General features: G+C 33.3%; 1 non-coding gene across 1 annotated transcript; it reads left to right on the plus strand.

Moving 5' to 3' along the window:
• The first annotated feature begins 9,009 nt into the window (after positions 1 to 9,009).
• Positions 9,010 to 9,128, plus strand: LOC123655444. The gene has a single exon (XR_006743404.1). It is a non-coding gene; the product is annotated as a 5S ribosomal RNA (ribosomal RNA).
• The last annotated feature ends 2,457 nt before the right edge of the window (positions 9,129 to 11,585 follow it).

An 11,585-nucleotide genomic window follows, 5' to 3' on the forward strand; every position in this document is an offset into this window, starting at 1 on the left:
GCCCATTGACGCAGTTTGTAGTGGCCCTGCTTTCTGTTCCGCGGGTTGCGGGTTCGATTCCTGCCTGAGTCTGGGTGTGATATTTGTATTTATATATTTATTATTTCTATGTATATTTATCAAAAAAATAATATACTTATAACAGTCGGCTGTTACCTGTAATACAAGCATTAAGTTGCTTACCATAGAAACAGACGACCATGTGTGTATGTTATATGATATTTATAATTTATTACTTAAAAGCGTTACAAACTTACATTCACTTTTATCACATTATATAAGGAAGTAGGGATTTTATTATTATTAATCGTGGTAATATCTTTAATAATACCAAATTATGCATTCATTATAGCCACATGATAAGCTATAAGTATGTGTCAAAATATTGATGCGGTAGTAATAGACATTATTAATTGTGAAACAATTACCAATACAGTTTCCGTCTTACTCACCTACAAATGTTATAGCTCCTGTACGTGCTAAGCTTGGCGTGTTGAGAGTGACTTAAGTCGTATTAAGCCTAATAATAAATTCAATTAATTACATTATGTTCTGAAGTTTATAGATACTGCATCACGAGAAATTAAATCAACTTTCTTAGATTCACCTATAATATTTTGTTTTAATGTTAAGCAATATACAGTACCCACTAACGATTTCGATAGAATTTGAAATACGCGCGATTCAAGAGAGCGGAATATCAATCTTGTTTGTTTCGTATTAGGATAAAATTTATTTTCTTTATTTTCAACATACCTACATATGTCAATCGCCAATATTCATATTACTGATATTCAATTTATTACTAAATATCATATAAAATATTTATATGTGAGAAAAATGTAATAATATCTTTTTTTGTAACCAAACGAATGAACAAATTATAATACGAAACCAAAATATCGTCAAACCTGATGTAAACGAACGCGTTGAACGAGTGCTCCCCGTTCGTCTGTTTGTCCGGCGTGTTTGGCGAACCTCTTGAATGTACCGAGTTTCCTAGTGGACATACACAAGTGGCATAAGTCATGAACGGAACGATTTTTGAATAAAACCAGATATATTTAAGTTTATAACAACTGTTACGATCATATCATATCTGCTACGATATAATCTTCTATCGACTTTATGGAGCCGAATATAAATAACATGGCTCAAAGCCTTTGAAAATGGTAAACAGTTACTTTTTTTGTTCTCAAAAGTTATCGACCCATATAATTTATTTATTTATTTATTTATTTATTTTAATCATGAGATTAAATAAATACAATCTTGATATTATTTTGTTTATAATTTTCATTTTTTATAAATTAAGTTTGGGAGTTTGGTTTAGTTTAAATAAAATGACATTGTCAATAAATTGTTGTTCAAAGTGTAATAGCTTAGAAATTATGACTTGAAAAAGACAAAAAAAAAACAGATAAATAAAAAACATCTTATATCTATAATATAGGGTAAAACCGGGATAGATGCCTCACTTTTTGAAATAGCCACCTAATTTTAAAAATATGATTTTTATACGAATAATTTTTATTAATGTAGCTAGCTCAATCCTTTATGTTGAATTATGACTATTTTTTTTCAACCTAGCCAATGCAGATTAAGCAGAAATTAGCTTTTCGTGAACCCTTTTTTTTGAGGATAGATGCCTACCTATATGGATAGTTGCCTCGCCATGAAAATAGTGAGTAGGATAGATGCCCTTTAAATCGTGTAAACGAAAAACCAAAAACCAAATGTTAGGTTAGGCTACTCCTAAAACATCGATTGTCTCCAAGAAACATGGGCCATAGCAATGAAACAAATTTGTGTTTTTTTTTATATCTTTTAATTGTTATAATTATATTTTTATATCACACAGATTACTATATATATATATATATATATATATATATATATATATATATATATATATATATATATATATATATATATATATATATATATATATATATATAACAATTAATTTAACTAAATTTTACAAGCATTTATTCAACAAAAGTATAAATTCTTAATTGTTGGTGTAAAATATTCATATCTAGTGTCAAAATGCACATTGCACAATCATACTTTCTCATCGAAAGCTGACTGTAGGTTTTTTATAGTCCAAGGACATACTCGAGCTCGCATTTCTTCCTTTCTTTGATATTTTCGTGGCATAGTTCTGCTAGAATCAGTAAAACATCCAAACATAAATATACCTAAATACATAAAAAATATAACAGACAAAAAAAAATTATACATATAAACTTAGTCTGTATATGGTGAATGAAGGGATACTAAGGGCACCTATACCTCAAAAAATCAGGGCAACTATCCTTTGTGATTGGGATAGATGCCCACGTATTTTTTAAATAAATTATAAACAAATTAGCATCTATTGACAACTATATGCAGACGCAATGACCCAGTATATAGACGTGATAAAAAATATAACGGAATTACTTACTATTTATAAAATTATACAACCTTAAATACTAACCTTTAAAACTTTGACGTGTTTGTAAGTTTCGCCACGGAGAAAATTACACACACGATCCAAACGCATCCTTGCCACACGAATATCTGTGGATATCTGAGGTACGGGGTGTCTTCGACTCCTACTTATGCGATTAATTTTTATTTGTGAGTTCGGGATGTTAGGTTTTTAGAACATAAGGCATCTATCCCACTGCGGCATCTCTCCCGGTTTTACCATATATAAAAGCGAAAGGTCACTCCTCACGAAATCTCCGAAACTATAACACCTACAAACTTGAAATTTGGCAGGTAGGCTCCTTATAAGACGTAGGCACCCGCTAAGAACGGATTTTACGAAATTCGACCCCTAAGGGGTGCTACGTGTTAGAAAATTGTTTGCTGGGTTAGAGAGTCACCCACAACTCCTAACACGAGACACAAGAGAGAGAGTAAAAAGAATCCTACCGAATCTTAATCTTCTTTTTAAATATATATATATATATATATACGTATATGCTACAGGGGGTAAAACGGGGGTTGGAAGTTTGTATGAAAGTCCTATGTTTTTGAAGTAAGAGACTTGAAATTTGAAATTTATGCTCTATAGATAGTGAGAAGATGTCCAAATAATGTATCTTTAGAAATCAACTCCCTTTTGGGGTTAAAACGGGGGATGGTAGGTTGACTCAATCATCACGAAATCTCCAAAACTATAACAGATACAAACTTGAAATTTTGCAGATATGTTTCTTATAGGGCGTAAACATCCGCTGAGAACGGATTTTACGAAACTCGACCCCTAAGGGGATAAAACGGGGGTTGGAAGTTTGTATGAAAGTCCTATGTTTTTGAAGGAAGAGACTTGAAATTCAAAATGTATGCTCTATAGATGGTGAGGAAGTGTCCAACTAATACATCGTTAATCTATATATATATATACAGGGTGTCCCAAAAAGTAGTGATAAGCGGAATTCCAGAGATAGGGCACCCCTTGGGGTATCCGAATCACCCCTATGTATGTTCAGCGATTTTGCATAGTTTTCGAGTTATGAATTTTTTTATATGTTTTTGAGAATTTTCCACCTGAACAACTTTAAAAATTTTTAAAAAAAAAAATTGAAGACTTTTTAGAATTTTTGTTTTTGTATCTAAATAGTCATGAGCTGTAGCTTTCCGCTTAAAAGATTCAGCTTCTTAACTTTGATGGAAATTGTGAAAATCTAAGTGTAAAGTGAAAATTTTACGTTTTGAGAACTATGACTTCAATTTTCAACTTAGAATTAAAAATCTAAACAAACAATTTTATGGTTTCTAATTAGGCTTAAAAACTTCTCCAGAGTCTCAGCTTTCATAATCACAAATAAAAAGTTGTACTTAATGGGGCTACTTTTGCTAAAATTTGCCTTCAAAGACATCAAGGTGGAAAATTCTTAAAATTACCAATTTGAATAAAAAAAATTTTTTGTTCAATTTATTATTCCTTTAAGGTTAAATAGTTTTGTCGGCGCTCTAGCTGGGTCATACGTATAGGATTCGTGCGGAGGAAAATGATAAATCCGTAGACTGAGTGATATGGTTCCAAAACGATGGTGCTCCATGCCACTTTGCAAGAATAGTCAGACAACACTTAACAGAAAGATTTAGAGACAGATGGATCGGCCGTGGAGGGCCTATTGCATGGCTGCGCGGTCCCCAGACTTGAATCCAATCGATTTCTTTGTCTAGGGATATTATAAAGAAATAGTTTACGCTAAAAACATTAGCAACGTAGCGGAGGTAAGACGAAAATTGAGACAGGCAGAAGAAACAATTAAAAACAATAGAATAGCATTCGTAAGACTCAAAGAAAACTTTTTAAGACGATGTAAAACATGTATCGAGCACGAAGGTCGACTAATTGAAAACTTTTTATAATAAATAATTTTAAGACGATTATTTTTCGTTTTATTAATTAAACCTAAATAACCTCCAAATGTTTATTAAATCTTCAATCTTAGTTTTCTTACAATCTTTTGGTTGGTTAACAGACTAATTAACTCTTACGAATGCTATTCTTTTGTTTTTAATTGTTTCTTCTGCCTGTCTCAATTTTCGTCTTAACTCCGCTACGTTGCTAATGTTTTTAGCGTAAACTATTTCTTTATAATATCCCCAGACAAAGAAATCGATTGGATTCAAGTCTGTGGACCGCGCGGCCATGCAATGGGTCCTCCACGGCCGATCCATCTGTCTCTAAATCTTTCTGTTAAGTGTTGTCTGACTATTCTTGCAAAGTGGCATGGAGCACCATCGTTTTGGAACCATATCACTCAGTCTACGGATTTATCATTTTCCTCCGCACGAATCCTATACGTATGACCCAGCTAGAGCGCCGACAAAACTATTTAACCTTAAAGGAATAATAAATTGAACAAAAAATTTTTTTTATTCAAATTGGTAATTTTAAGAATTTTCCACCTTGATGTCTTTGAAGGCAAATTTTAGCAAAAGTAGCCCCATTAAGTACAACTTTTTATTTGTGATTATGAAAGCTGAGACTCTGGAGAAGTTTTTAAGCCTAATTAGAAACCATAAAATTGTTTGTTTAGATTTTTAATTCTAAGTTGAAAATTGAAATCATAGTTCTCAAAACGTAAAATTTTCACTTTACACTTAGATTTTCACAATTTCCATCAAAGTTAAGAAGCTGAATCTTTTAAGCGGAAAGCTACAGCTCATGGCTATTTAGATACAAAAACAAAAATTCTAAAAAGTCTTCAATTTTTTTTTTAAAAATTTTTAAAGTTGTTCAGGTGGAAAATTCTCAAAAACATATAAAAAAATTCATAACTCGAAAACTATGCAAAATCGCTGAACATACATAGGGGTGATTCGGATACCCCAAGGGGTGCCCTATCTCTGGAATTCCGCTTATCACTACTTTTTGGGACACCCTGTATATATATATATATATATAAAAGAGAAAGGTCACTGCCTCACTCATCACAAGACCTCAAAAGCTGCTGGATGGTCCATCCATCCAAGATGGACAAAGATGAAATTTTGCAGGGAGGTAGATTATAGTTAGTAGACGTCCGTTAAGAACGGATTTTGCGATATTCCACCGCTAAGAGGGTTTAATTGGGCTTGATAGTTTGTATGAAACATATACAGCAACTATAAGTTCGCCTGAAAGGCTATTTATACTGCAGCTTGAAAATAAAACTAAAAATGTGGTGTATAGAGAGGTTTTATAAAAATAACTAATAAATTATACTAAATTGTGCGTTTGAAAAAGTTACTCAGAGTGATAAGCATTTCAAGTGACTGAAATAAAAAATAATTTGCGTTAAGCAGCTTAATAGTAATGCATATCTTTATAACCACGCGGACGTAGTCACGGGCAACAGTTAGTGTATTATATATAAAACAAAGTCCCCAAAAGCGTATGTGATCGATTCCCTCAAAATCTACTGAACGGATTTTCATGCGGTTTCACCAATGGAGAGAGCTTCAAGAGGAAGGTTTTTGGAACGGCTAAGCCGATTTTGATGAGACTTTCACTGGAAGTTTACCGGGAAAACTTTGTGACAAACTGATTTTAACGCGGGCGAAGCCGCGGGCACAGCTAGTAGTCTATATAATAGTTAACTTCATCACTACTTGAAATTTATGGAATGAAGATAGTTCTATGGTTTTCGCTTGAAGTCAACCGCTTGGGGCGCTTGCATCCATCGTGAGCAAACAAAACTCAGTAATGACAGGGGAGTGAGGTGTCGTATTACGAGGCGCACCTGATAGCTGGAGAAGTGGAAGAACTGGGTGAATTCTGTCTTCACTCATAAGCTCATTCGTGTCCTTCCAGCCCTTCTATCATTTATATATTTCGGAGAAGAATTCTTAGTTATAATCAGCCTAAATTATCTCAGTTCGAAGCCGTAGTAACAAGTTCTTAAACTCTTATCCTTAAAATTGTGTACCTTTCTGTTTTAAAGCAAGCACACGTCTGTAAATTAAGTCCCACTCTTATGGGTAGACATTTTGAATTGGTGGTCTAAAATTAAAATAAAATTGTAAGGTGTATTTCGACGAATTAAAAGAAAAATAGCTACATTTTCAGTTGATAAATCTTAAAATATAATATTGTGAAAGCAGAGGATATTTCAATTTAAAATATTTGACAGTAACTTTTGAAACGGTGTACAGATCAAAGTGGCGATTTGGTGCAAACATTTTATCCTAGCAAACAGGGGAGATCGACAAACTAAACTGACACATCCCCAAATTTTATTTATATATACTAAATTATCTTGTAAAAGGACTGTAGAAATATTTAGCAATAAAAATTAGTGTTAGTCAAAGCTTTTGTATAGGGATATTATATTTATAGAGATTGGAATCTAATTTCTAATGAGATGAACGTATCTATATGGGCTGTTTCATAAAACATTTTATTTGATTATTTTTTATATAGGTAGTCTCTTATTAATTCTTATTCTCATTTATTCTTTTTTCATCTCATCTACGAAATGTTCCACTTTCCCGTTTTCATTTTGCCTTTAATTTTTACCACAATATGTTATTCTCTTTAAATCTCTTCTGTCAGGTGTTAAAACATCAGTTAGTCGTTTTTAACCTTACTTACTTTGTCATCTTTCAAAATCTGATTCAGAAAGTTCAAAAGTGAACTAAATCAGTACGCAAAAATTTGATATGTAACTACGCACATGACACGTCATAATCCGTTTAGGGGTCAAAGTACATTGCGCTCACGTGTGCAAACATTTTAGCTGTGCAAACAAGGGCCACCCCTGTGGTACATCACTGAGTCACCTGTCCTGGGAGAGATTAAAAAAATATCTCTGTGTATAGATTAGTGATTATGAATCAGTTTAATTAAGAGAGTTTTGTTTTATACCTAAGTATGTGAAATCAAAAATTATCTGTCGTGTTTGAGAGGTGATGACTTTTCAATTATATTAGAATCATAGAATTATTTTATGTTGTTTTAGAAGATGAAATCGGAAGTAGTTGGAGACGGCATTCATTTTGCCATAAAAAGGACGTCATTTTTAAATCGATTATCTATTAGTAAATCTACTTTGATATTTTATTTTCTGCATTGCAATTTTTTTTTCATGAACAATGATATATTTTATTTATTTGCTACACAATTCTTATGTTGTATCCATAAAGGATACAATCTGAAATTATAGCGGTATTTGCAAGATAGCTATAGGTATATTCTAATTGTGTAATGTAAAGTGTAATGCAAATATCTAAATTAATTCTTGCACAATTTGAAGTGATTTATTAAAGTTTAGTATATTAATTTATATAGTAATTATCCTTTTTTTATTATTATTTGTCTAATATTAATTAATATTGTAAGCCTTGGAGGATACGAGGGGTACCCAGTAATATGGGACACCACCCAGTACAGGGCCCTTGCGACTTGTTTGTTAAAACTTATTATTATCAATAAACTATTTTGTATTTTTGTATTAATCATAAAAGATGATAAATAATGAAACGCTATTTTCCCATTTTTTATTTGCATTATTTTTTTTCATCATCATCATCATCATCATTTCAGATTATTACAGTTCACCTAATTTTTTTCATTCTATTATAATTTTCAATTCCCTTGTATATGATTTATTTACATTGTTCGTTGTCGATCAGCCGTTTCAATTTGACCTGAACTTGACTATTATTATGACAGTAAAACCACTATATTTCAAGACAACATAAGTAAAGTCACATTAGCAACCACTTGACGAGCAAAATGTTGTTCGAATAGTTTTATTATACAACAATCAGAGTAATTACCGCTGCGTTGTACAGATATTAAGTACTGTTTTTGTTGTTATTAGTAGGAGATCATTATGAGAGTTTTTCTGATTCGAATTAGGAATGGATTCAAGATTTCCTGTTTTGATTTGAAGACGTATTTTGGAGTTTTGTTTGTAGTGACATCTATTACGCATCATACTAACTACTAATTAGAGAAAACTGACGTATGCTACATCGCACTATCAGAGTTTTCAAAGTGATTGAGTATATATACAAGAACCCGACAACAACCGTCGGGGCAGTAGCCCACCAGACACAACATCCGTCTGGTCGGAAGATCCTCCCTTTGCGATGGTAAATGAGGAACTTAACAACCTATACCATCGCATCCGCCAAATTTTCGTGATCCTCTTCAGCTCAGAGGTGAATATTACCAAATTTTGTCGATAAATTTACTTCTACTAATATTATAAATGCCAATAATGTTGTGTATGTATGTGTGGTATTTACTCTTTTACGCAAAATCTATTGGATGATGGCATAGATAGCTGGAGATTTAGAATAACACATACACTCCTTTTTATCCCGACATTCCCACGGGCTCGGAAATTACACGGGTGAATGTGGTGCAGCTAGTTCTTCCTCTGTTATAGTTTTCCGTCAATTACAAAAGACCATATTTAAAAGTAATTTACTGAGCGAAACTCCTTTACGCGCATGAGGGGTAAAATTTTTACGGATCAAACACGTCACGGCGTCACGAGTCACGAATTTTTAAACGTCCATACCACGTTGAATACAGTGGTTCTCGTCCGATCACCGAAGTTAAGCAACGTCGGGCGCGGTCAGTACTTGGATGGGTGACCGCCTGGGAACACCGCGTGACGTTGGCTTTTTATTTTATTTTTCTCAATTCATTTTTTAATTAGTTTTCAAAGAAGTTTAACTTCTGAAATGTGTACTTCGTACGCACGCACTTTTTTTATCCTTTCTGTTTATCATTTTTCCCTAATTTTACATACGTAAGTTACACTACACTATTCTGATTAATCTACAAAGTATAAGTAACATTTGGCAGCTTTTACTATATTTTGGGTGAAATAGATTTTGTAATAGGTAATTTTTGGTTGTTTTGGTAAAAAAAGGTAACTATCAACTTTCAACAGCGATCGTTGTATTACTACAAAATATCTATTTTCTCGAACCCAAACCTACGTGAGTGCCTTTCAGAATGATCGAACACCGAAGCTTGAAGACTGTAAGTCACATATAAATTCACTTTCAGATTTTTAATATTGGTAATCGTAAAATCACTTTTTAGTTACAATATTTTTTCAAATGTTTCGAAATTTACAACACACATTTTGTACAAATATTTGATATAGGTCATGATGCAAATATTGTAGGTTATGTAGATTTGTTTCAAATTCGAGAGAATGTCCCTGGGTATCTTCTTATCTCTAGCCATCTCCGTATTGTTACTCGGAGACCACATAGTCTTCAAACACATTGTCATAGACAGTAAATAGCAATCATCACTCATGTTTTTTTTCTTATACAACTAGGTTTGCAACAAGCGTAGGTACGGCTCACCTGCTGGTAAGCGATTACCGTACCTTATAAGCCCCTGCACCTGTACTGTGTGACTACGGTACTAAAGAATATAGCCACCCCCTCTCTTCTCGTGGGTGTCGTAAGAGGCGAATAAGGGATAACACAGTTCTGCTACCACCTTGGAACTTAAAAGCCGACCGGTGGCGAGATAACCATCTAACTGCTGGCTTTGAAATACACAGGCCAAAGACGGACAGCAGCGTCCTCGGTGTGACAAAGCCAACCCTGCGGTCACCAACCCGCCTGCCCAGCGTGGTGACTATGGGCAAAACACATGAGTTCACGTTATTTTTGGCGTAAACTTGTGGAGGCCTATGTCCAGCAGTGGACTGTATGGGCTGTAATGATGATTCTTTCCTTGTTTTGTAAACTAAAAAAAAGCCTAAGTATCCGGCTTTTTAGCATAGAGAATGGCGTGATAATCATTTACCAACCCGCAATAAAGGAGCGTGGTGGGATTAGCTCAAATCCTTATTTTTTAAGAAGAAATTTCTTCTATCACTAAGACGTGTACATCCTAATTCCTTCCGAACCATATTTTTATATCTAGAGTAACGAAAAATTTATTGCATTTAAAAAAAGTGCTTCTTGCTAGAAATTTAATAACATTTAACTGGCACAACCATAAATCTTCCAGAGCGAGTTCATCCCGAAGGTACTCCCTTAATGGACGTAAAAAACGACATCACCTACAACATATTACATTCCGACGCTCAATATTTCGGACTCTCCCGGCTTATATCTTTCAATTTTGGCCGTAATAACTTTTTTTCTGTACGTGTATCTACGGCAACAATGGATGTTTTATTTTATGTAAAACTAGCTGATTCAGCAAACTTGGTGACCATATTTTTATGTGTGAATATATCCTTTTTTTAACCGACTTCCAAAAAAGGAGGAGGTTCTCAATTCGACTGTATTTTTTTTTATGTCTGTTACATCAGAACTTTTGACCAGGTGGACCGATTTCGACATTTTTTTTTTAATCGAAAGGTTGTGTGTGTCAATTGGTCCCATTTAAATTTATTTGAGATCTAACAACTACTTTTCGAGTTATATCTAATAATGCGTTTTTACTTGACGCTTTTTTCGTCGACCTACGTTGTATTATACCGCATAACTTTCTACTGGATGTACCAATTTTGATAATTCTTTTTTTGTTGGAAAGGGGATATCCCTAGTTTGGTACTAAGTGTACCGATTTTGATGATTTTTAATTTAATCGAAAGCTGGTATTTATCATGTGGTCACATATAAATTTTATCGAGATCTGATAACTACTTTTTGAGTAATCTTTGATAACGCGTAGTTACTTGACTATTTTTTCGTCGATCTACGTTGTATTACTCTTCGATGTAATTGAAGTCGGTTTTTTTTCGTTTGCGAGCAAACACAATTATTTGTATATAACCTTTATCGTCATGTTAAAAAACGCGAAAAACAAAGTCATCTAATCTATTCTGTACTGCAGGCATCTATCCTTCTTAGTTTTTTCTTGGTGGGCAACTATCCATACAGGGATATATCTCGTCAAAAAAGTGTGGTGTTTGTAATGGAATTTGTGTTCATGTTGTGTTCCGATTCCGTATCTTCGACTCATGTTTTCGTTTTACTGGCAGCCGTTGATTGTGAGCTGTATATTTAATACTATTGGTCAACAATTATGTTTAATTTTATAAAACTTTTACTTTTCATTTGATTACGATTTTGATTTAAGTTAAAAGATCAATAATAAA

Source organism: Melitaea cinxia, chromosome 7 (assembly GCF_905220565.1).
Source record: "Melitaea cinxia chromosome 7, ilMelCinx1.1, whole genome shotgun sequence".
Lineage (NCBI taxonomy): Eukaryota > Metazoa > Arthropoda > Insecta > Lepidoptera > Nymphalidae > Melitaea > Melitaea cinxia.